Below are 25246 nucleotides of genomic sequence, written 5' to 3'. Positions count from 1 at the left end.
GGGATTTTCCACCCCCTGCTGCTAAGCTGCCACCCGTCCGATCTCCCAGCAAGCTCTATTTACTCCAACAGTCCCTCCTGTGTTTCATGGGGACAGGAGGAAGCTCCCACCCCTCTGAACCATTATGTCCTGGACCCTTCTGCTGATGTAGTTCCTCTCGCCACCTCTTCTAGTGTTTTGCTTGATGTTCAGCATGTATGGGGTTCGCCAATCCTGCGATCCCCTGCTCTCAGGCTGTGGTGGTCCAACAGCCAAATTCCTTTCTTGTGACTGTTAGCAATGTTGGAGTAACGGGATCCAGGCTGGATCACTTGTTGATATTCTGCAGCAGCGGCTGGGACTATCGTTTCTCCCATTCTGGCATAACAGCACTTCACCAGCATAACCAAGAGATACAGCACTATTATGACAATAACAATTGTAACAAATCCCTGCATCAGGGTGGTTCCTATTGATCCCAACCAGCTGGTCGCCTATCCCCACAGGGAGGAATCTGGCATTTGTCGAGCCTTTGCTGCCTCTGTTTGGATGTGGTTAGCTAAATCGTGGATAGTCTCCGAGCTATCTGGGATGTATGTGCAACACTCTCTTCCAATTATCGCACATGTGCCTCCCTTCTCGGCTAAGATAAAGTCTAGGCCATCCTGTTTTGTAAAACCATTGTGCGTATTGCCACGGTTTCGGCGCTGATGCCTTCCAGCGCTTCAGCTGTATCATTGGCAACCTCTTCGAGTCGGGAGGCCAGGAATTTTATTTGTTTATTGCTCGGGCAACACCATAGGAGGGTGCTATGATAGCAAAGAATCGGACGGTCTCACTTATATCTCTTTTTGCCAAATGAAGGTGTTGGTGTTGTGTCAAAGACCTCAGATGGTGTACGTATGGATCCACGTAAGCCAGGTAGCAAGACCCGGTCCACTTCAGTAGTAGCCAGGGGTACGCCTTATGGCCACAGACAAAGTATATCCCATTATATGGGCTGCATCGTGTTACCACCTAGGGGCCCATGCGTCAGTCAGGTTGCTACCATTCGTAAGGTTCTGGAACATTATGCGACTATTATCAGCGTCATCAGTTACGTTAAAATACTGGGAGCCCTTACTATGCCCCATTGTTTGCCCTCCAGTCTGGTTTCTAATGAAACAAACTGACCCGAGTGGTTCCCCTATTCCTGAGGTAAGAACCAGGAACAGGGGCTGACAATTTGTATTGTACTTGGGCAGGTACCATCCTGTGAAGGTTTTTAATGGGTGGCCTGCTTGTTCCCATTCTGCCGCACTTCCCATCATACTAGCTATATACACTTGCCACCCCCGGAGGCTAGACTTCCTTCTCTTGTCTCATCCGCGGAGGAGGCGTTCTGGTTGATGTACCATTCCGCCACCTCCGACAGGTTGAGCGGTACGGGCCTCAGTGGAATACCTCCCTTAGCGTGAATTGGGACATATGCGCATACTCAGCAGTTTGACAACTTTTTAGCTTTAGCATACGTATATGACATATACAAGAACGTGTTAACATGTAATTCCCGTTTTCTCCAGAGGGCCGTACCTTTTCCCCATTGGCTAACGCCGAGGAAGCAAAACACAGACAAAGCGGACAGCACTTTCATTCTCATTGTTACTTATTACTCTACACTTTAACAATCTCCCAAACCCGCGCGCAACGTGTTGATAGAAGATGTGTCAGGGCCTTCCTGTCAATGGTAGTAACGAGGTTTGTTAAGTGTTAGGGATCATATACTTTAAACTGGGACCAATGTTTCCATTGTCCCTTTCCCTTAATGTCCACACAAGCAAAAGTATCACTGCTAAGCACGACTTCATAGGGTCCGATCCATTTCGGGGCGAAGCCCGGTTTTCCCGGTATGACCTTGACCATTACCCTTGTCCCCACCGGGGGGTACTTCAGGGAGAGTGGTCAACTTAAGGTTATCATCTCTTTCCTTTTGGTCAGAACGAACCGTTTTCCTCATATCTGCCAATTGCTGACTCAATTCGATGAGGTAGGTTCGTATTCTATCTTTCAATGGGCCCGCCTCCGTTCCTCCCGTGGCGATGCCCTCGGGCAGCAACATTGCCCGTCTGGTCATCAGTTCATACGGGGTAAATCCAGTAGTGCGATTGGGGGTCGCTCTTAATTTCATTAGGATTATAGGCAACACATGTTTGTCTGGTGTCCCGGATGGCCTTCCCCAAAGCCAATTTTAATGTTCTATTCATTCGTTCTACCATACCCGAGCTCTGAAGATGGTAGGGAATGTGGAACCTTTGTCTGATTCCCAATAATTTACAGACCGTTTTCATTACCGATCCCGTAAAGTGTGTGCCCTGGTCCGAATCTATTTGCAATGGTACCCCCCATCGCGGAATTACCTCCTCTGCCAAGATCTGTCACGGTAGTTGCCGTGCAGTTTCTCGTTGAAAAGGCTTCTACCCAACGGGTGAATTGGTCTATCACCACCAAGCAGTATTGTTTTCCCCGGGAAGCTGGGAGGTGCCCAGTGAAGTCTATCTGGACGTTTTCCCAAGGTCCCCGTGGGCGTGGCTGATGTGCTATCCGGACCTGTACCGGTTTTCCACTCTTGTGCTGTGCGCATATAATACACCTATGGCAATATCGGCCGACGTCCGGCCTCAACCCCGGCCACCACCAGTCTTTCATAATCGCAATTGCCATTGGGACTCGTGCGGTATGGCTCGCGCCATGGTGTAATTCCATTAACATTTGCCTTATACAGGACGGGGCTACTACTCTCCCGTCTTTCCTCCATACATGGTCCGCTTCCATTTTTGCTTCCTTCTGTGCCCATTCCTCTTTCTCAGCGGCGGGGATGTCAGCATGAAGCTGTATTATATTTAACCTTTCCTGTTCTACTCTTGCGGCCGCCACTTGTTCCACCCGTTCCGACTCTAAGGCCGTTAGCGCGGCCTTGTCAGCCCTTGGTTACCCTCCTGTTCTTTCGTCTTAACCTTTTGGTGTGCCTTAATCTTTATAACTGCTGCCTGTGTCAGTTTACTTGAGGCTTCTAATAGGTTCCTAACTCTTACTTGATGCTTAACGGGCTCTCCCCCTGTGGTGATACAGCCCCTGCGTCCCCATGCGGTCATATAGTCATGCACTACCCCAAATGCGTACCGACTGTCCGTGTAAATGTTTACGGTTTTTCCTTCTGCTAGCTTCAATGCTTCCATGAGGGCCACCAATTCGGCTCCCTAAGCCGACAGGCTCCCATCTATTCATCCCGATCTCTCAACGTCTAAGTGCTCGTTCACCACAGCCCACCCAGTCCGCGAGGCCCCATCTATATATTTATGTGACCCATCTACGTAGAAGGTGAGCTGCAGGTCCTCCAATGGTGCATCCTTCAGCCTTCCCATGTTCACTTCCTCATCCACTTCCTCACATTCACGGGGACTACCTTCCCCCATCATCCCCTCTGCTGGATTCTCCCCTGTGTCTCTGATTATCTTGACTGACTGATCGGCGGGTAGTAACACTGCCTCCCACCTTGCCCGGTGCATGTTAGAGACGGACCGCAGCCTTCCAGTGTTTAACATTTCCACAATGGTATGTTTGGTATGTAGGATAATATCTCCTGTCATTACCACTGGTTCACTGACTTTTACCGCCCATGCAGCACAGTCCAAGGCGGCTGCACATCGCGTTAGTCCCTCTTCTACCGGCGACATCTTAGTAGAGTAATATGCTACCGGCCTCTTTCTATCCCCATGATCTTGTGCCACTACTGCTGTGTAAAATCCTGCATGAATGCTACAGAATATATGGAATGGCTTTCGCATATCCGGCAATCCCAGTCTGGGTGCTGTAATGAGGGCCCGTTTTAACTCCATATAGGCTTCCTGTTGTTTTGGGCCCCATTCTACCTCCGACGTGGCCGGAGGGGAGCCCCTCACTAATGCCTGTATAGGTTCGACTATTTCTGCAAAATTGGGAATAAAGCTCTGGCTGTAATTAAAAAGACCCAGGACCTTCCTTACCCCCCTTACGGAGACTGGACGAGGCATTGGTTCTATGGCACTCCGGGCATAGTTCATTGTCCCTGCGACAACTGTTATCCGAGGTACGTGACCTGGGTCAACCCTATCTGTGCTTTCTTTGGATTTACCTTAAACCCGCCCTCCAGCAGTGCTTGCAATACCACGACCAGCGCAGTGGCGTGCCCCCTTTAATCCTCTGAAGCGATTAGAAGGTCGTCTACATATTGTAAAACCGTACTGTGGTACGGTGTCAGGTCTACTTTTTCTAATAACGCGCTCATGGCCCGGTGGAAGATGACTGGACTATTGTGAAATCCCTGTGGAAGTCTTGTCCAGGTATATTGCTTTGCCCCAACTGTGAAGGTGAATTTGTCCTGCGACGCCCGGTCGAGGGGATTAGACCAGAACCCATTTGCTATATCTAAAACCGTTAAAACCTTATGAGTGGGGCTGAGCCGGTTAAATATTGTGGCCGGGTTGGCCACAATCGGGTGTACCTTTGAAGTGATCTTACTTAGGGCCGTGTAGTCGATCGTAAGGCGGTAAGACCCATCTGGTTTAGACACTGGCCACACAGGGGAATTAGTAGTGCTTTCAGCGTGTCTCACTATTCCTCTTTTCTCCAGCTCCTTAACTATCTCTTTAACCGCCTGTTCTGCTTCCGTTTTAATGGGGTACTGTCTGTGAGTGGTATGGACTGGTCCCTCGACTGTAATGGGCGGCATAACTACCTCTCCAGTATCTTACTTGTCCTTGGCCCAAACTGCGGACAAGGCACTACAAACCGCTCGATAGATTCCCTTAATCTTTGTCCAATCTTGTGCCAAAACTTACGCACTTCCTATCTTGGCCGTGTGGTGGGTATATTTGGTGAGATGTGTTCTGGCCCCATTTGCTTCTGGTCAGTGCAATTTAGATTGTCGGACATCTATCAAGAGGTGAAGAAGATCCCTCAAGAGGTCGAGCCCCACGATGGTATCCTCGTTATTCTTACACACACAGAACTGTGCGGGTATCATTTTCCCATCTATTTCTACCACCTGCACTGTGCTTTTGTACGCTTGGACTCGTTCTCCTCCTAAGCCCACTATCACTATTTTATCCTTGGTTAATGGGAGGGGTATGTTGGTAATAGAGACCAAGCATCCTGTGTCCACTAACATTTCACACTGTCGGCCCCCTATTAGTGCAGACACATACATTCGTTCATCTGACCCTCCTTCCCCGGGGGCCGCTGACCGTCAATAGCTGCTCCCTGACTTCTTGAGGTATTCCAGGTATTTGCGGTACTCGTCGCTACCTATTTGTTGTTCGAGGGTCCCAGGGGCCGATGTTTTACTGGCCTCGGCCTGTCCCGCCCAACATTTCTCCGCTAGGTGCCCATCTTTCCACAATTCATGCAGACAGGTTTCGGGGCTTTACAGGCCTTTGCCATGTGCCCGGCCTTACCACAATTAATACAGGTTCGGGGTCGGGTACCCTGCACCTGTCCCGCCGCCCCTCTCTCTTGTTTTATAGTTGGGCCCCCATGTTCTCGCTTTGCCTCTTGGGCATCTACGTTACTAGCCCACCGTATTACATCATCATAGGTGGCGGTGGCAACCACCCCATTTTCAAAATCTTTTGGTGTTCGGATGATAATCCCTCCTTAAGCATTTGGACAAAGGCTGGGTCATTCATTGTGGCATTTGGCTGTCCTGATAATTCCTCATAGGCGGCGAACAGTCGTTCCCCGTATTCTGACGCCCTCTCTCCCTTTATCTGTTTGTATGTCAGAATTTTTCCCCAATTAGTGGCAGCTGCCCCGAGGGCGGTTTGGACGGTGGCCTTAAAGGCAGCAAAAGGTGTCTGTTGGGCAGCTCTGTCTGCCGCCAGGACAACATTCGAGGCCCAAGTCCCGTCCCGATAATTTGCATTAGCCTGGGCTCTCCACGGATCCTTCGGACACTTGGCCCTGACCAGTTGATCGATGTCCCTAGGGTGTAAGTCATGTACATCCCAGGTCTCGTCAAGGGCCTTCCAAAATTCTATGTTATTACTCCTTGGTTTCAGAGACCCAAGGTCCTTCAGGGTGGTTTGTTTCTCTAATAGCGTAAACGCGGCATATTTCGCAGTTGGGTTTGCCGCAGTTCCCCCCCTTGTCACTGGAGCTGCTTTTAGTTCTGTGACGCCGTCACCCCCTTCTCCGTTCTGACCCTCCATTTCCGGAGGGGCCGACGCCACGGGATATATTGGCGCATATGGGGGCGGTATTTCTCGTCCGAACATTTCTCCTGATGCGCATGACCTATTGGTTATATTTTCCAATTGTTTCTCTAATTCTCTGATTCTTTTTGTTTTATATCTATCGTTTTCTTCCGCTATTTCCTGTAACTGTACATATGCTTGGGCCATCATTATCCCTGCCTTTTTTGTTCTATATTTCTTCTGTTTTCTGTTTTTCCCACCAGTCCCGTTGCTCCGTGAGCCATTTAGACGGGTTCTACCCGTCCCGATTCACTTTCTCTCTCACTGTCTTTCTGTCCTCCATAAACCATCTGGTCAAGGATCCTGACGGCCCCGAACTAAATGTAGAGTCCTTACGTGCCATCATAGTACGTCTACTACCTCACTTATATCCTAGTGGGTCCCGCTTATCCAGCTGGGATGCCTACTATAATCCGTCGTCAGAGGTGCCTCACTTGTAAACCCAAACTTTCCGGGTCTCTCAGCGGTATCTCACTTGCGACTAATATGTGGCATATCACGGACCTATTTAACGTTTAGTCTTCTGTAAATAAGAAATAATACAGTTACGGAACCGCGGGTCGCGACCTATATAAGCTGTTTAAGTCACAAACCCACTCCCTTAGTTCGTTGGATCCGTCCGAGTGACCTACTCACCAGTCCCATGGTGTCAATTTATGGACGGTCAGGAATGTGACTCCTCGCCCGGTACCGCGGGCCTAGGTAGAGAGAGTCCTCGACACGGATCCTGCCGACTGCGCCAAATTGTTAGTGAAATAACTTATTCACCAGAATACGGAGTGAGCATTGCGAATCATAAACGGTTTATTAAACAGAGCGCTCTGGGAGAAACGCCGTGGACTCCGCAGTCACAGCAGCCGACTTCTCGTTTAAGCAGAGCGGAACACAATCCTTAAAACACTGAAGTAAACAAGTATAAAAAATCTCGTTATTGTACAGAAAATCTCATTATTGATAAGAAATCGCCTGACCCATGAGTCATATAACTGCCACCGCCTTTGTCTGTCTACATGACGTCTGTATATGATTATATGGTTAAATGGTTTATGCTAGAGTGTGACCTCATCCCTAGTTGTGCAACTGGGGATTTTCCACACCCCCTGCTGCCAAGCTGCCACCCGTCTGATCTCCCAGCAAGCTCTATTTACTCCAACAGATTGCCTTAGGTAGCGGGTATTGGTCCTGTATCGAGAAACTATTAATAGTTACTTTATAATCGCCGCAAATCCTGACCGTGCCATCACTTTTGATTACTGGAACAATCGGGCTGGCCCACTCGCTGAATTCCACTGGGAAGATGATGCCCTCGCGCTGCAGCCTGTCCAGCTCGATTTCCACTCTCTCCTTCATCATGTGAGGTATTGCTCGCGCCTTGTGGTGAATGGGTCGTGCCTCTGGGACAAGTGGATCCACACCTGCGCCCGGAAAAGTTTCCAATGCCTGGCTCAAAAAGGAAAGGAAATTTGTTACGAACCTGGATATATGAGCCTCATCAACATGTGATAGCGTTTGGATGTCATCCCAGTTCCAGTGAATTTTACCCATCCAGTTCCTTCCAAGCAGTGTGGGGCCATCGCCCTGGACAATCCAGAGTGGCAGTTCGTGCACCGTGTCCTCGTAGGTGATCTTGACCATGGCGCTGCCCAGGACAGTGATAAGCTCTTTGGTGTACGTTCTCAGTTTCGTGTGGATGGGGCTCAGGGCTGGTCTGAATGCCTTGTTGCACCACAGTCTCTCAAACATCTTTTTACTCATGATGGATTGGCTAGCGCCAGTGTCCAGTTCCATGGCTACGGATAAGCCATTCAATTTCACGTTTAGCATTATAGGTGGATATTTCATCTCAAATGTGTGCACTCCATGTACTTCAGCATCTGCCTCCTCTTTCTGAGGCTCGAAATTGCTTTGATCCACCTGGACTGATCTTCCTCTGCCACGTGATGGTTAGCAGGTTTTGCAGAGCTTGCAGCTCATTTGCAAGCTCGTTGGAGGTGCCTCATTGTTCCACAGCTCTTGCAAACATACCCTTTGAAGTGGCATGAATAGGCTGAATGGAAGCCTCCACAACGCCAACAAGGTGTGAATTGCCTTGCATTCATCCTTTTTTTGTGGACTCTGAGTCATCTGGGTCACCTGAGGCCTGCTGGCAGTTGCAGACTCGTGGGTTCTGCCCTGTACATTTCTGCTCGCAAACACAGTTCCAGTTAATTTATGAACATTGCTAACACTTGTGTGCTGAGAGATTTGTTTGGTGTTATCACTGGTGGACATAAACGCCTGTGCTATCGCAATGGCCTTACTGAGGGTCGGTGTCTCTACAGTCAAAAGTTTTCGTAAGATGGTCTCGTGGCCAATGCCCAGTACAAAAAAATCTCTGAGCATTTGCTCCAGGTAGCCATCAAACTCACATTGTCCTGCAAGTCGCTTTAGCTCGGCGATGTAGTTCGCCACTTCCTGACCTTCAGATCGCTGGCACGTGTAGAACCGATACCTCGCCATCAGCACGCTCTCCCTCGGGTTAAGATGCTCGCGAACCAGTGTACACAGCTCCTCATACGACTTATCTGTGGGTTTCACCGGAGTCAGAAGATTCTTCATGAGGCTGTAGGTTGGTGCCTCGCAGACCGTGAGGAGGACCGCTCTCCTTTTTACAGCGTTTCCTTCTCTGTCCAGCTCGTTGGCTACAAAGTACTGGTCTAGCCGTTCGACATAGGTTTCCCAGTCCTCACCCTCCGAGAACTTCTCCAGGATGCCCACAGTTTGCTGCATCTTTGCGTTGGATTCCTATTCTCGTCGCCAGTTATTGTGTTCCTAACACAGATGAGGCTGCACACAGGGAGGTTAAAGTAACAGTGACCTCAGTCTTTAATAAGACACTCCAGAGTGAGGAACAGGCCTTAGGGGCCGGCTTATATACAGTGCTCCCAAGGGATGCTGGGATCCCTGGGGAATTCAGGGGATGCGCTCCCTGGTGGCGGAATATGGGAGTGCATGCTTTACAGATACACAACAAAGCCCATCTGCAGAACCTGATGAAGCTGGAGGAACCAGTGCTGAAGATCATCGGAAAGGCAGTCACAAAGTCCGTGGAGAGCAGGGAAGTTGAAAGCATTGGTGATGATGACGGTATGCTCATATCTAATCTTTCTTCTCACATCCCACTGCCCCCTATCCCACAAGCTGCTGATGTTGTATGCATGGATATCATGCTTCCCCCACCTCCCTTCACCACACCTGACCTTTATACATTGCTCCTTTCAGATACCCAAGACCTCCAACCTGGCAGCCTATCCCCGAAGTGATGGAGGAGTACAGTGAAGGAGGGGAAGAAGATGCATTGGCACTGCATCTGACACTCACAGGCACCAGCTCAGAAAATGACACTGCACGGACTTTAGAGGGGAGTATAGAGACGGGATCAGCACATGGTGAGTCACCGGTCATAAGTGGGCTGTAGCCAGTCCAGGGAGAAAGGGTAGCTCGGGTGACAGCTCCCCGAGGGCGAGTTCGCGCCAAGCATTGCTCTGTGGGCCCTTCACCCTTCTTCTGAAGGCTGCCTCATCGAGATCATCATCTGAGTCCTGTGCGGCAGAACTCGTGCGCGAACCCACCTTCTGGGGAGCTAGCTCCAGGTGTGGTGATGGGGGGCGGGGGGCAAGCAAAATATCCATGCATACAACATCAGCAGTCTGCCAGAGAGCCTCTTGTCAGTGTTAAGGAGCAGGGAGTGGTCCGGCTCCAACATTGATGCTGCTTTGTGTGGTGCTTCGAGCCTGTGATTTTCAGGATGGAAATGATGGGCAACTCGATGAGAGACCTTGTGGATCCAACCATGATGCTGGGTTTGATGGGCAAAGTTGCAGCTTCCATTGCAGCACAGGTGGAAGCGACCCAACATCTGAGTGCTGCAGTGCAAGCTCAGACTGCTGCCATCGTAGCTGCGTTTACTAATGTGGAAAGGGGCTGGCAAGGTCTCACAGCACCCCAGCAAACTGTCCTTCAACAGATGGCGAGGAATGCTGAGGCACCACACCAGGGGAGTGGCAGTGGATCAGTGGAGCAGGAACCTGCTGTCCTTTCTCAGGATAACAGCATTCGTACTCCCACCACTGTTGTTCCGCCAGTGCCCTTGCTGCTGTATGCTATCCAGCCAGCCCAGACTTCTGCAGCCCATGCTGAGGTGGTGCACTTTACAGTTGGGCCTTGTGGGCCCAGAGCTGCATGAGGTGGTCCTGCAAGCCAATCTTCAGACTCCCACACCAAATGTCAGCAGCCTTCAACCAGCCAAGCTACAGCCACTGGGGGAGCACTTCGTGCTAGAGCACTAGAATAGGAAAAACAACACAAAAGACAGACATGAAGGGAATGCACAAGGGTGATTAGTTGAATTTGTTGTTTTGATTTGGAATTGATAACTTTATAACTTATGTTTGGAATGTTTGTTTTGTGGTGTCTCTCTTTTCAGCGTTGTGCCCAGGAGGACGCTATGATGTTCCATGATAGAGGGATGGTAAGATGGGGAAGTGGTGAGCAATGGGGATCTCGGCTTTCATTCATTGGAACCGGAGTCTGATGAGGTGCTCACGGACAGCCCGTCCGGATGCCTGCCTCCTCCCTTTCACCTCCTCTTCCTCTTCCTGCTGAGGTGGTCACAAACCTTGATGGCAAGGGCTGCACCCCCATGATGGCCAAGTTGTGGAGCATGTAGCAGACCACCATGAAATGGGACACCTGCATGTACTGGAGGGCTCCTTCTGAGCGGTCAAGGCAGCAGAACCGTTTTAGCAACCCAATGGTCTGCTCTCTAAGGTTCCTTATGGCAGCATGGCTGTCATTATATGATTGCCGGCCACAAGTGATAGGGTTGCGAGTGGAGTCATCGACCAGGTGCTGAGCAGATAGCCTTTATCTCCGAGCAGCCACCCTCGGGTTTGACGTGGTTGCTGGAACATTGCTGGCTTACCGGACTGGCGCAGGATGAAGGCACACAGAACATCTCAGGATTGGTATGCAGTGCCGGCAAAGACACGTGTATGCAGTCGAAAGCGCCCTGCACCATATGGAAGCTTAATATCCTGCTTCTCTCTATTCAGTGAGAAGACAATGAAGTCCCTTCTCCTGGAGTACAGATCATCTGTGACCTCGCAGATGCAGCAACGGATGGCGAACTAGCAGATGTTAGCTATGTCTCCTGCTCCAGACTGGAAGGATCCAGTGGTGAAAAAATTGAGGGCCACGGTAACCTTGACTGCCACTGGGAGAGCCATGGTCATCCTACTCTTAGGCTACAGGTTTGGTTGCAGGAGGTGGCAGAGTGCTGTGACCACCTCCTTGGTGAAGCGGAGCCTCCTAATACATTGCTCCTGCCTTAAGTGCAGGTGGGAGAAGTGCTCCCTGTAAAGCCTGCTAAGAACCCTCCTGCCCCTCCTCCTCCTCACTCTGTGAGCATCTTGTCCTCTTCTTCACTGCCTCCGCTCGTTCTTCCAAAGATACTTGAGCACGCGGGGAACTGCAAGTAGAACCCTCCAAGACTATGAGCAAGTGATGTGAGCAGCACCCTTTAAATGAGAAGCAATGCATTCTCCACTTGCAGCAATATTCCCTGCCACCTAACTAACCTTAAACAACTCTAGAAAGCTCCAAACAGTTGGACAAACTTACACAGATCCAGCAGAAATGAAAAAAGCACGACAGCTGCACGTTGTGATTAAGAGAGGGCATTAAATGGAGTGACAACATCCAAAATGGCAGATCGTGCGTCAAATTAGCGTTACACACTAATTGATGTCATGATCTGCCTCATTTCTTTCTCTGCAGCGAACGCAAGCAATGGCAGCGCTACTGACCTGCCCAAAATGGTGGCCACGTCAAAACCGGCCTTAACGGCCGCCGCAAATGGGTCCAATTTCCTGGCCCTCATGAAAACTCCAAGCATCTTTCCTGTAACTGAAGTCAAGCCAATAGGCCGCAAGTTTGTTGGTACTGCTTTGCTACCCTTTTTGAGAATTAGAACTATATGAGCATCCTTCCAATTTGAGGGAACAGTCCGTGACTCCAGAGAACTGTTAAAGATGTGGGCAAGGAGCATGCAAAGTACATGTCCCATTTCTATAAGGACCCTCGGCTGAATATCGTTGGGCTGGCAGCCCGAGCTGTTTTAAGATTTCTAATTCAGTTTAATCTACTTTGAAGTTTATATTTTATTGTTAACAAAGCAATTTCCTGCTGATAGGTGAGCATTGTCGTCAAGATTAAAGACTGATACAAAGATCATTTAATGCCTCTGCCATCCCCTGGGAGTCCTTTCAGACTTGGACGCAAGGATTCCATGTCTTTGTACATGACCATGTTGATTGAAATCAGTTGATTTACGAACTGAAATCTGTTGCAATACATCACAATAAACCCAACCAATTTAAAATGCCTGATAGATCTTAATGTAAATAGGAAGCCATGACCAGGCTGCCCTGAGCTCTACTTTTGATAGTAACATATCTTTTGTTGTCCATGTACAAGTATAAAACAATAATGGATAACTCTCAGAGTTTGGGCTATTTAAATGTGAATGTTACTCTTCCTAATTTTCAACTGAAAATGTGGATAAGCAGACACTGGATTCCAAAATAGTGACTGCCCATATATAATTTGGGTGGTAATTCTTTATATAGAATTACATAGACTATACAGCACAGAAAGTGATCATTCGGCCAACTAGTCTGCACCGATTTTTATATTCCACACAAGTCTCCTCTCATTCCATCTACCTCATCTCAGCCTTTCAGAATATCTTTCTATTCCCTTTTCTCTCATGTACTCGTCTAGTTTCCTTTTGAAAACATCTAAGCTTTTTTGCCTCATCCACCTCCTGTGGTAGCGAGTTCCACATTCTAACCTCTCTTTGAGTAAAGACATTTCTCCTTATTTTCCTATTGGATTTATTAGTACAGATTGAACCTCCCTTATCCGGAACCTTTGGGACCTGGCCTGTCCCAGATAAGGGTTTTTTCCAGTCGAGGGATGGTCACGATGGTACAGGTACTGAGCAAGGGAATATCGGGACTGGCTGGCTTGGGGCTGGGAGTGCGGCTGAGAGATCGTGGTGGGGAACGGTGGATCGCGGAGTCAGGCCAGTGATTGTGGGAGTCAGCAGCGAGGAAGGACTTCAATTTGTTCAATTTGTTCATGTCAGAATTCTACGCATGCGCCACCCGGTTGCCGGAAATAGTTCCGGCCAAGGGGTGGTTCCGGGTAAGGGAGTTCCGGATAAGGGAGGTTTAACCTGTAACTATCTTGTATTTATGGCCCTTAATTTTGGATTCTCACACAAGTATAAACATTCTATCCCCATCTACCCTGTCCAACCTATTCGTAATCTGAAAGACCTATATCAGGTCACCTTGACGTCTTCTCTTTTCTAAAGCAAAAAAAACCCAACCTGTTCAATCTTCCCGATAGCTGTAATCTCTCAGCTCTGAGACCATCATTGTAAATCTTTTTTTGCACTTTCTCCAGTGCTTCTATGTCTTTAGCATGGAGATCAGAAGTGCGGCTTAACCAGGGTCCTATACATGTTTTACATAACTTTACTACTTTTGAATTCTATACCCCTAGAAATAAATGCCAGTGCTCTGCTAGCATTTTTAATTGCTTTGCTGACCTGTAATTCTGCTTTTAATAATTTGCTCACCTGTATCCCTAGATCCCTTTGTTCTTTACCCCATTCAGTTTCTGACTTTCCAAGGCGTAGGTGATGTTTCTATTTTTCCAACCAAAGTGTATCTTTGAAACAAAAGAAAAGAAAGACATACATTTATATTACACCATTCACGACCACCAGACATCCCAAAGCGCTTTGCAGCCAATGAAGTACTTTTTGAAGTGTAATCACTGTTGTAATGTTGTAAAGTTCATTTTCCACTTAATTGCCCAGTCAGCAAGTTTTCTACTGTCTTCTTGTATTATGTTGCATTCTTTCCTGGTGCAACTTATGAATAACAGTGGTCCCAGCATTGATCCTTGTGGAACACTGCTTTCTACCTTCCTCCAATCTGAATAACTACCCTTTACCCCTACTCTCTGCTTTTCATTTTCGAGCCAATTTGCTATCCATTGCGCTATTTGTCCCCTGACTCCACATCCCCTAACCTTTGTCACGAGCCTACGTGTGGTACCTTATCATAGGCCTTTTGAAAATCCAAGTGTATCACATCTACCGCATTACCCTTGTCTACTCTCTCCATTACCTCTTCAAGGAATTCTATCAGGTTAATTAAGCATGACTTAACCTTTAGGAATCCATGCTGACTATATTTTATTATATTTTATGTCTCTAGATGCTCTTCTATCACTTCTTTTTGTATTAATTCCAATACCTTTTCTACCACTCTATTCTTTTAAGGTCATCCTGTAGTGAAGTGTCAATTTTATTATCTGCTTCAGTAAAAACTGAGGCGAATTGGTTATTCAATACTTCTGTCATTTCTCTGTCATTACCTGTGAGTTTGTCTTGCTCATCCTTTAGTGCTAATATCCCAACTTTAATTTTCCTTTTGTTATTTATGCATCTATAAAACACTTTATTATTTATTTTTATATTCATAGATAATTTGAATTTGTAATTTCTATTTGTCTTCCTGATTTTTTTTTAACTTCTCTCCTGAGTTCTTCGTATTTCCCTTTGTCCCCCTCTCCTTTAGTATCTAAGTTCTTCTTATGTGTCTTTTTCTTTAGATTTAATTATCTCTTTAGTTCTTCATTCATCCACTGTGCCCCATAATTAGATTGCTTGTTTTTGGCTTTTAGTGAATTCTCTTGAACTCTATTGATTACCCTTAAAACAATTTCCACTATGCTTCTGTCGTTTTGTTTTTCAAGACTTTTTTCCCAGTTTACCTTCTTCAGTTCCGCCCTCCAGTGCACCAGTGCAGCCTTCGGCCACCTGAGGAAAAGAGTGTTCGAAGACCAGGCCCTCAAATCTACCACCAAGCTCATGGTCTACAGGGCTGTCGTAATACCTGCCCTCCTGTATGGTTCAGAGAAATGGACCATGTACAGCAGACACCTCGCTGGAGATATATCACCAACGATGTCTCCGCAAGATCCTACAAATCCCCTGGGAGGACAGGCGCACCAACATCAGCGTCCTCATCCAGGCTAACATCCCCAGCATGGAAGCACTGACCACACTCGATCAGCTCCGCTAGGCAGGCCACATAGTTCGCATGCCAGACACGAGACTCCCAAAGCAAGTATTCTATGTGGAGCTCCTTCACGGCAAACGAGCCCAAGGTGGGCAGCGGAAACATTACAAGGACACCCTCAAAGCCTCCCTGATAAAGTGCGACATCCCCACTGACACCTGGGAGACCCTGGCCAAAGACCGTCCTAAGTGGAGAAAGTGCATCTGAGAGGGCGCTGAGCACTTCGAGTCTCAATGCGAGAGCATGCAGAAATCAAGCGCAGACAGCGGAAAGAGTGTGCGGCAAACCAATCCCACCCACCTCTTCCCTCAACAACTATCTGTCCCACCTGTGACAGAGTCTGTGGCTCTCGTATTGGACTGTTCAGCCACCAAAGAACTCACTTCAAGCAAGTCTTCCTCGATTCCAAGGGATTGCCTATGATGATGATGATGATATTTCCTCATAATTTGCTCTTTTCCAATCTATTACCTTAATCTTTGCTCTACTTATGTCACTCTTGTAATGCATTTGCTTCATGGGTTCTTTGCTTAAGAATTCATAGCATCATATTGCTATTAAGAACTAATTGGTTTATCACCAAATGTTTAACAATCATACTACACATTACCAGTTCATCCACTTGGCTCACAACTGCATACCTCATCATGGGTGACCTAGACTCAACTGACTGTTTTTTTTTTTGAGTCTTGTGAATGTCACATGGCTAGCTAAGCCACTCACAATGCAACAGCTCTACAACTATTTTGAGTTGTATCAGTAATCAAGTGCCCCCTGATTAAAAGTGGGGGGGGGGGGGGGTCACACTCCAAAAGCTTTTCAAGTGTCCCTTTGTATTTTTTTGAGAGCACTAAGAACACAAATTATACAAGTGCCCCCTGGCTAAAAGGAGGGCGGGGGTGGGGGAGGGCACTAAAACCGACAAACTTAAACAAATTAAACTTTGGACATGGTTCCAATTAAAATTTGGTTGCCGGGGGTGATGATGCACTCCAGTCCCTCTGGCGCCCACCTCTCGCGGAAGGCTGCGAGCGTACCGGTGGACACTGCATGCAACAGCTCTACAACTCTTTTTGTTGCAAAACAAAAAAAAAACAATTAAATCACGTGCCCCCTTATTAAAGGGGGGGACACTCCAAACAGTTTTCAAGTGCCCTTTTTTGGGGGTTTTTTGTGGGGTTTTTTTGTGTTTTTATTTTAGGGCACCGAGAGGCAAATTATACAAGTGCCCCCTGACTGGGGGGACACTAAAACCCGGCAATAAAACAAATTAAACTCCAAAACATATAAAATCAAATTAAAATTTGGTTGCCAGGGGTGATGATGCACTCCAGTCCCTCCGGCGCCCACCTTTCGTGGAAGGCCGCGAACGTACCGGTGGACGCGCATGCAACAGCTCAGCAAACCTGTGAGCATACTCACAGGTGCATACATTACAACTCTCAATCCTAATCTTGAACCTTACTGAGCCAGAATTTGCAGTGGGCATAACGGCGTACTCTGAAAGTACGGCGTCATACCGCCTTTGAAATGGACCGCAAGTTCGGGATTTCCGCATGCGTTTGACAAATGATGCGCACTGATGGGAAAATCCTAATTGCTGGCACGGAGGTGGACTAATTTCTCACCAACTGCCTAGCAATTACATCTGAAAATTATACGACTGGTGCAAACACGCACAGGGCTTATTTGTTCAGCGTGAGTGGATACGTCCTGACAAATCTAAGTAATTAAAAACATTTCTGAGGCTGGAAATGGAGGCATTTTAGGATTTTGTCTATGGAAGGTATTTATTGTCCATGAAAACTTTGGAGGAAACGGTTGCTACATTGAGGGTTTTATTTATTTTTTTGCATCTCTGAGAAGCATAAGCTTAAAAAAAATCTGTACTGGAAGTCTAGATGTTTATGCACATTAAATCCCGGAAGGCTGTAGTCATGAGGATTTTATTTTCCTTTCCGGAGATCATAAATAAATGAGACCTCTGTTTCCTGGTTGGAGCACCGGCCCATGTGATCCCGGGTACGCTTCCACACACGGTACGCCCTTGGGATCTGTAGCCATTACGCTGCCCTCTAGAATGCAGCGCCAAACAGCAAGTAATCAGGAAGGTAACCAGGTTGGCCTTTATTACAAGGGGGATGGAGTATAAAAGTAGAGAAGTCCTGCTACAACTGTACAGGGTATTGCTAAGGCCACACCTGGAGTACTGTGTACAGTTTTCGTCTCCGTATTTAAGGAAGGATACACTTGCATTGGAGGCTGTTCAGAGAAGGTTCACTAGATTGATTCCTGAGATGAGGGGGTTGACAAGGTAGATATAGAGAGGATGTTTCCACTGATAGGGGACATGGGGTTGAACCTTCACTTTTTTGCATGCTTAACGCCCACTTAAAGCCCATTTTACTGCTGAAATAATGTAAAACGCCCATATATCGCTCATTTTGGCACAAAATGGAAAGTGATGGGCTTTTTTAGGAGACTTATCGGCAAGTGTTATTTTCCCAATGGTCTTAACACCGAGAAAAAATATTACCGCCCACTCACTTTTTTTGGGCGGAATCAGCAGAATGGGCGATTTCAACGCCCATATTATCGCCCAGTGTTACTTTCCTCACAGAATTAAGGCTGAGATTCAATATTAACGCCCAGCGACTGTTTTTTATCATAAAAAACATATTTACTCAAACTAGCGGCCATGGAGATCGCCCATCGTCAATTTCACCATCTCGCACACATATCGCCCAGAATATCGGCCACTCAAAAAAACGCCCACAAAAAGTGGAACTAACTGGGACGGCGCCGGCGGTGTAACTGGCATTTGTTAAATCCCACTCTTACGTGAGGAGCTGAAATCTGAACGATTTGCCTGAAAGAGTGTTGATGTGAGTGACAACGCTGACACACTGCTGTGTCTGTGCAGCTCAGACATCAATTGTGCCCATCACCTTGGTGCCTGTTAAAGTTTACGTTGATTGATGTTAAGTTGCATTTAACACTTTCATGGTAAGGAATCACCAGTGTGTAACGGTCCAGCTTATCTGAGTCAATGTGCAACAAGGTTATGCTCCATAACAAAAGTTTAATAGCAACATTGGTCTGAAATCATAAGTATCACAGCCAATAACATCCAACCCCTGCCCACACCCCAGTTTTTCCACCATTGACATAAATCACATGTTCAACATGTCCACCAACACAGAATACAAAGACAAAGCAGGAGCGTGGTCCCCAGCCCCCATACATTGCAACAAATTGCATACACCCAGATGGAGATATAACACAGCTATCACTTGCACACATGCACCTCACGTTCCTTCCCCCCTCTCCTTCTTCTCCCCACTTCTACCTCTTCCCCTCCTCGCTCCACGGCGCCTGGCCAAGGAGTTCCTCAGGCGGTGCCTCATGGGGGGGAATGAAGGCAGATACGGTGGTTGCATGGGTACGGGAGCGGGCGGTGCCAAGGGGGCAACATTCTCTGATGCAGAAGCAGGATCTTGGTCCTTGCTCTCATTTGTCATTTGCACTGGTGGGGCAGAACCTAGGGGTGGAATGCTGCGCTCGGGGACCACTGGGATGCCTGCGGCAGCTGTGTTCCTGGCTATCACATCCAGGGACTCAGCCATGCGCGGAATGTACTCAGCCATGGTGGCCAGGTGTCGTGATATGCCCCCCAATGCCTCGATGAGCTGGTCACCAATGTCTACAGTCCTCCTGGTCAACTGTGCCATCTCTCTGCTGTCATGTCGCGCTCGTGGAACAGACCTGCCGCATCCACGAGGCCTCCGTGGGGTCGGCGCCGTCCTGTGGAGAGGTGTTTGGAGCTGGCACCTCCAGAGTGGAGGTGGGAATGACCGGAGGACCACTAGATGGCCTTAGGTTGGAATGGCTTCTGAAGCATGGCGATGCAGGTTCTTTGAAGTCCGTGCTCTCATTCGTCGAGAACAGACCCAGCGGATTGACGGGCGACAATCGGAGCTCCTCAGCACCAGATGTAGCCCCCACCTTCTGGCCTCTGTGAAGGGGGTGCTAGGGTGACAAGGTGAGTCCAGCGCTACACACAGCATATGCACGACAAAAGTACCACCGCTCTCAAAATCATCGCAGACATCACATTTCATGACCATCAACACATTGTGCATTGCAATGATTTTCATTAGGCCAGCATTATTTATATGACATTTTTAGAAATCATCTATCATATATGATTGTTCGGATATGAGTTGATGTGGCATCTATTGACTTTAGATCACGCAATGGTGTAAGCTTTACTCATGTGCATCACTTCAGTGTCTGCAGATGCATCCGTGGCTATCCAGGGGTGCTTGCCCACGAGTGCGAGCACCCGCTCCTCCATCTCAGTGATGTTGCTGGGGATTAGTGGTCACCCCACTCGTTCACCTCTGCTCGGACCTCATTGTCGATAGCTTCTTCTGTAAAAGGTACCAGGACGACATGGCATGGGATAATTGCGTGATATCATTGCTAGGTACTATCACAGACACTGATACAAGACATAACCAACAGATGTAATCATGATTATTATGATTATTATCATTCTTTACCTAAAGATGTACACCGTGACCGCAGGCAGTCACTCTTGCAGATCCCACAAGGTCGTTCCATCGTTTGTGGCATTGGTTGCCCTCACGTACCTCATTGGTCATTGTTGAGACCACCTCTGCTATCTCGGTCCATATCCTCTGGTAGGCCTTTGGGGTGGGCCTCCCACGCCCTCCCTGTGTCAAATCACCCCAGTGTGACTTGACCTCCTGCAGGAGGGAGGCATTTGCCTCGTCCGAGAACCTCCTGGCACTTTTGCCGCCTCCAATGTGCTCCTCTCCCACCTCACTGCTCTCTCCAGCATCAGTCTCCACAGCGTGCTGTGATGCCTCCTCCTCTCCCTCCATTATAGGGCAAGTTTGGTCAAATATGTGGCTGGTAGCAGCTACTTTTTGTTTGCCTACTTGCTGTGAAGCTCTAAAGTCTCCCTCCTTCCTCCCAAAGCAGCCACGATGTTATGTATGTAACCATCATGCAACGGTAATCTTCATGTAACTGTAACCTTCATGCAACTCCTGTACACTGTACTTATACCCTAGAAATGCACACCCTGACTACAGGGGACGAACTTATGGAGACACTCCTCACCTGGGTTTCCAGGTATAAAAGGGGAGGTCCCACCCAGGGTCAGCACTCCTTGGTCCTGGGAACAAAGGTTAAGGTCACAGAGTGACTGTGTCTGCAATACATGCCTCGTGTGAATTTGTAGTAAGGTGCAGGGACACTACACACACCACACCCAGTCACGCCTTCGGTCCCTTTGAGCTCCCTCTCTCTCTGTCTCCTCTTCTGTGCATGTCATGGTGACCCTTGACCTCCAGAATCGTGGGAATCGAGCGTTGCCATGCCATTGCTTAGGACGGCCACACATTACAGCAGAAGGTCAGAAAAATTTAATGCTACTGGCTATTTGACAATAATCAAGGGAATAATAGAGGCATGTGAAAAGGAATGGCAGTAATCATGGGGGATTTTAACCTACATATCGATTGGTCAAATCAAATCGCACGGGGTAGCCTAGAGGAGGAATTCATAGAATGCATACGGGATTGTTTCTAAGAACAGTATGTTACAGAACCTACAAGGGAGCAAGCTATCTTAGATCTGGTCCTGTGTAATGAAACAGGAATAATAAACGATCTCCAAGTAAAAGATCCTCTCGGAATGAGTGATCACAGTATGGTTGAATTTGTAATACAGATTGAGGGTGAGGAAGTTGTGTCAGAAACGAGTGTACTATGCTTAAACAAAGGGGACGACAGTGGGATGAGGGCAGAGTTAGCTAAAGTAGACTGGGAACATAGACTAAACGGTGGCACAATTGAGGAACAGTGGAGGACTTTTAAGGAGCTCTTTCATAGTGCTCAACAAAAATATATTCCAGTGAAAAAGAAGGGCGGTAAGAGAAGGGATAACCAGCCGTGGATAACCAAGGAAATAAAGGAGAGTATCAAATTAAAAACCAATGCGTATAAGGTGGCCAAGATTAGTGGGAAACTAGAGGATTGGGAAAATTTTAAACGACAGCAAAATATGACTAAGAAAGCAATAAAGAAAGGAAAGATAGATTACGAAAGTAAACTTGCGCAAAACATAAAAACAGATAGTAAAAGCTTTTACAGATATATAAAAAGGAAAAGAGTGACAAAAGTAAATGTTGGTCCTTTAGAAGATGAGAAGCGGGATTTAATAATGGGAAATGTGGAAATGGCTGAGACCTTAAACAATTATTTTGCTTCGGTCTTCACAGTGGAAGACACAAAAACCATGCCAAAAATTGCTGGTCACAGGAATGTGGGAAGGGAGGACCTTGAGACAATCACTATCACTAGGGAAGTAGTGCTGGACAGGCTAATGGGACTCAAGGTAGACAAGTCCCCTGGTCCTGATGAAATGCATCCCAGGGTATTAAAAGAGATGGCGGAAGTTATAGCAGATGCATTCATTATAATCTACCAAAATTCTCTGGACTCTGGGGAGGTACCAGTGGATTGGAAAGCAGCTAATGTAACGCCTCTGTTTAAAAAAGAGGGCAGACAAAAGGCAGGTAACTATAGGCCGGTTAGTTTAACATCTGTAGTAGGGAAAATGCTTGAAGCTATCATTAAGGAAGAAATAGCGGGACATCGAGATAGGAATAGTGCAATCAAGCAGACGCAGCATGGATTCATGAAGGGGAAATCATGTTTAACTAATTTACTGGAATTCTTTGAGGATATAACGAGCATGGTGGATAGAGGTGTACCGATGGATGTGGTGTATTTAGATTTCCAAAAGGCATTCGATAAGGTGCCACACAAAAGGTTACTGCAGAAGATAAAGATACGCGGAGTCAGCGGAAATGTATTAGCATGGATAGAGAATTGGCTGGCTAACAGAAAGCAGAGAGTTGGGATAAATGGGTCCTTTTCAGGTTGGAAATTGGTGGTTAGTGGTGTGCCACAGGGATCGGTGCTGGGACCACAACTGTTTACAATATACATAGATGACCTGGAGGAGGGGACAGAGTGTAGTGTAACAAAATTTGCAGATGACACAAAGATTAGTGGGGAAGCGGGTTGTGTAGAGGACACAGAGAGGCTGCAAAGAGATTTAGATAGATTAAGCGAATGGGCTAAGGTTTGGCAGATGGAATACAATGTCGGAAAATGTGAGGTCATCCACCTTGGAAAAAAAAACAGTAAAAGGGAATATTATTTGAATGGGGAGAAATTACAACATGCTGTGGTGCAGAGGGACCTGGGGGTCCTTGTGCATGAATCCCAAAATGTTAGTTTGCAGGTGCAGCAGGTAATCAGGAAGGCGAATGGAATGTTGGCCTTCATTGCAAGAGGGATGGAGTACAGGGAGGTCCTGCTGCAACTGTACAGGGTATTGGTGAGGCCGCACCTGGAGTACTGCGTGCAGTTTTGGTCACCTTACTTAAGGAAGGATATACTAGCTTTGGAGGGGGTACAGAGACGATTCATTAGGCTGATTCCGGAGATGAGGGGGTTACCTTATGATGATAGATTGAGTAGACTGGGTCTTTACTCGTTGGAGTTCAGAAAGATGAGGGGTGATCTTATAGAAACATTTAAAATAATGAAAGGGATAGACAAGATAGAGGCAGAGAGGTTGTTTCCACTAGTTGGGGAGACTAGAACTAGGGGGCACAGCCTCAAAATACGGGGAGCCAATTTAAAACCGAGTTGAGAAGGAATATCTTCTCCCAGAGCGTTGTGAATCTGTGGAATTCTCTGCCCAGGGAAGCAGTTGAGGCAAGCTCATTGAATGTATTCAAATCACAGATAGATAAATTTTTAACCAATAAGGGAATTAAGGGTTATGGGAGCGGGCGGGTAAGTGGAGCTGAGTCCACGGCCAGATCAGCCATGATCTTTTTGAATGGCGGAGCAGGCTCGAGGGGCTAGATGGCCTACTCCTGTTCCTAATTCTTATGTTCTTATGTTGACATCGCTCGCGGTAACGGCCATTTTCAAAAATGTAAACTAGGTTTTTTGAGAATGGGTGAGAAGCCGGCAATCTGAAAACCCTTTTTTACCACCCACGCTGGAAATATTGCCCATTTTTGGGCGATAACCACAAAAGTGGGAGTTCGAGCCCATAATCTTAGAATAGGAAGCCGCCCATTTAAAACTGAGATAAGGAGAAATTTCTTCTCTCAGAGGGTTGTAAATCTATGGAATTCTCTGCCCTAGAGAGCTGTGGAGGCTGGGTCATTGAATATATTTAAGATGGAGATAGACAGATTTTTGAGCAATAAGGGAGTAAAGGATTATGGGGAGTGGGCAGGGAAGTGGAGTTGAGTCCATGATCAGATCAGCCATGATCTTATTGAATGGCGGAGCAGGCTCGAAGGGCTTCTATTTCTTATGTTCTTATGGTCTTCTGTTCTTATGTAAACAGCAAGTTGGAGAAGTCGGGTCCCCATCAGGTAAGTTCGTATTCCGTTTGGATTGTGGCGGCGGAATCCGTAGTTACGCCGCCGACCGCAAAATCCAAGTCACGATGTTGTAATTACTACTACTAAGATGCTCTCCTCCTCCTCCTTCTCTGACCTGTTCTGGTTCATAACCCATCACAAGTTTCAGCAGTGATTTTCTTGTTGGACTTCTTATGTACTGAGTGAGAAAGGAGTCCCGTATACACTGTAAAATCTTGATTAGTTGTTCCTGCCAGTTTATTTGGGGGTAGTTGAAGTCTCCCATGATTATTATTCTGTGCCTGCTATTCACTTTGTAGATTTGCCTACATATTACTTCCTCTAATTCCCTTCTACTATTTGATGATCTACAGTATACCCCTATTAGTGTGATTGATCCCTTTAGCCATATGTTGACTTTCTTAATTTGTTTGTCCCTCTGCCAATTTGCACATGGTTTGGGTAATAATCCTGAGATTATCACCTATTTGGTCTTGCTTTTCAATTTAACTCCTAACTCCTGATCACCATCATAGGCAGTCCCTCGAAATCGAGGCTTCCACTCTAAAAGTGAGTTCTCAGGTGACTGTACAGTCCAATACGGGAATTACAGTCTCTGTCGCAGGTGGGATAGACAGTGGTTGAAGGAAAGGGTGGGTTGACGCACGCTCCTTCCGCTGCCTGCGCTTGATTTCTCCATGATTTCGGCGATGAGACTCGAGGTGCTCAGCGCCCTCCCGGATGCTCTTCCTCCAATTTGGGCGGTCTTGGGCCAGGGATTCCCAGGTGTCGGTGGGGATGTTGTACTTTATCAAGGAGGCTTTGACGGTGTCCTTGAAATGTTTCCTCTGCCTACCTGGGGCTCGCTTGCCGTGTAGGAGTTCCGAGTAGAGCTCTTGCTTTGGGAGTCTCGTGTCAGGCATGTGGACAATGTGGCCCGGCCAATGGAGCTGGTCGAGTGTGGCCAGTGCTTCGATGTTGGCCTGAGCGAGAACACTGACATTGGTGCATCTATCCTCCTAGTGGATTTGCAGGATCTTGCGGATGCAGCGCTGGTGGTACTTCTCCAGCGCTTTGAGGTGTCTACTGTATATGGCCCACGTCTCTGAGCCATACAGAAGGGCGGGTATCACTACTGCTCTGTAGACCATAAGCTTGGTGCCAGATTTGAGGCCTTGGTCTTCAAACACTCTCTTCCTCAGGCGACCGAAGGCTGCGCTGGCACACTGGAGGTGGTGTTGGACCTCGTCATCGATGTCTGCCCTTGCTGATAGTAGGCTCCTGAGGTATGGAAAATGGTCTATGTTGCC

The sequence above is a fragment of the Pristiophorus japonicus genome, chromosome 8, assembly GCF_044704955.1.
Source record: "Pristiophorus japonicus isolate sPriJap1 chromosome 8, sPriJap1.hap1, whole genome shotgun sequence".
NCBI lineage: Eukaryota > Metazoa > Chordata > Chondrichthyes > Pristiophoridae > Pristiophorus > Pristiophorus japonicus.
The sequence above is the reverse complement of the archived record's forward strand: the minus strand, read 5'-3'. Positions refer to the sequence as shown.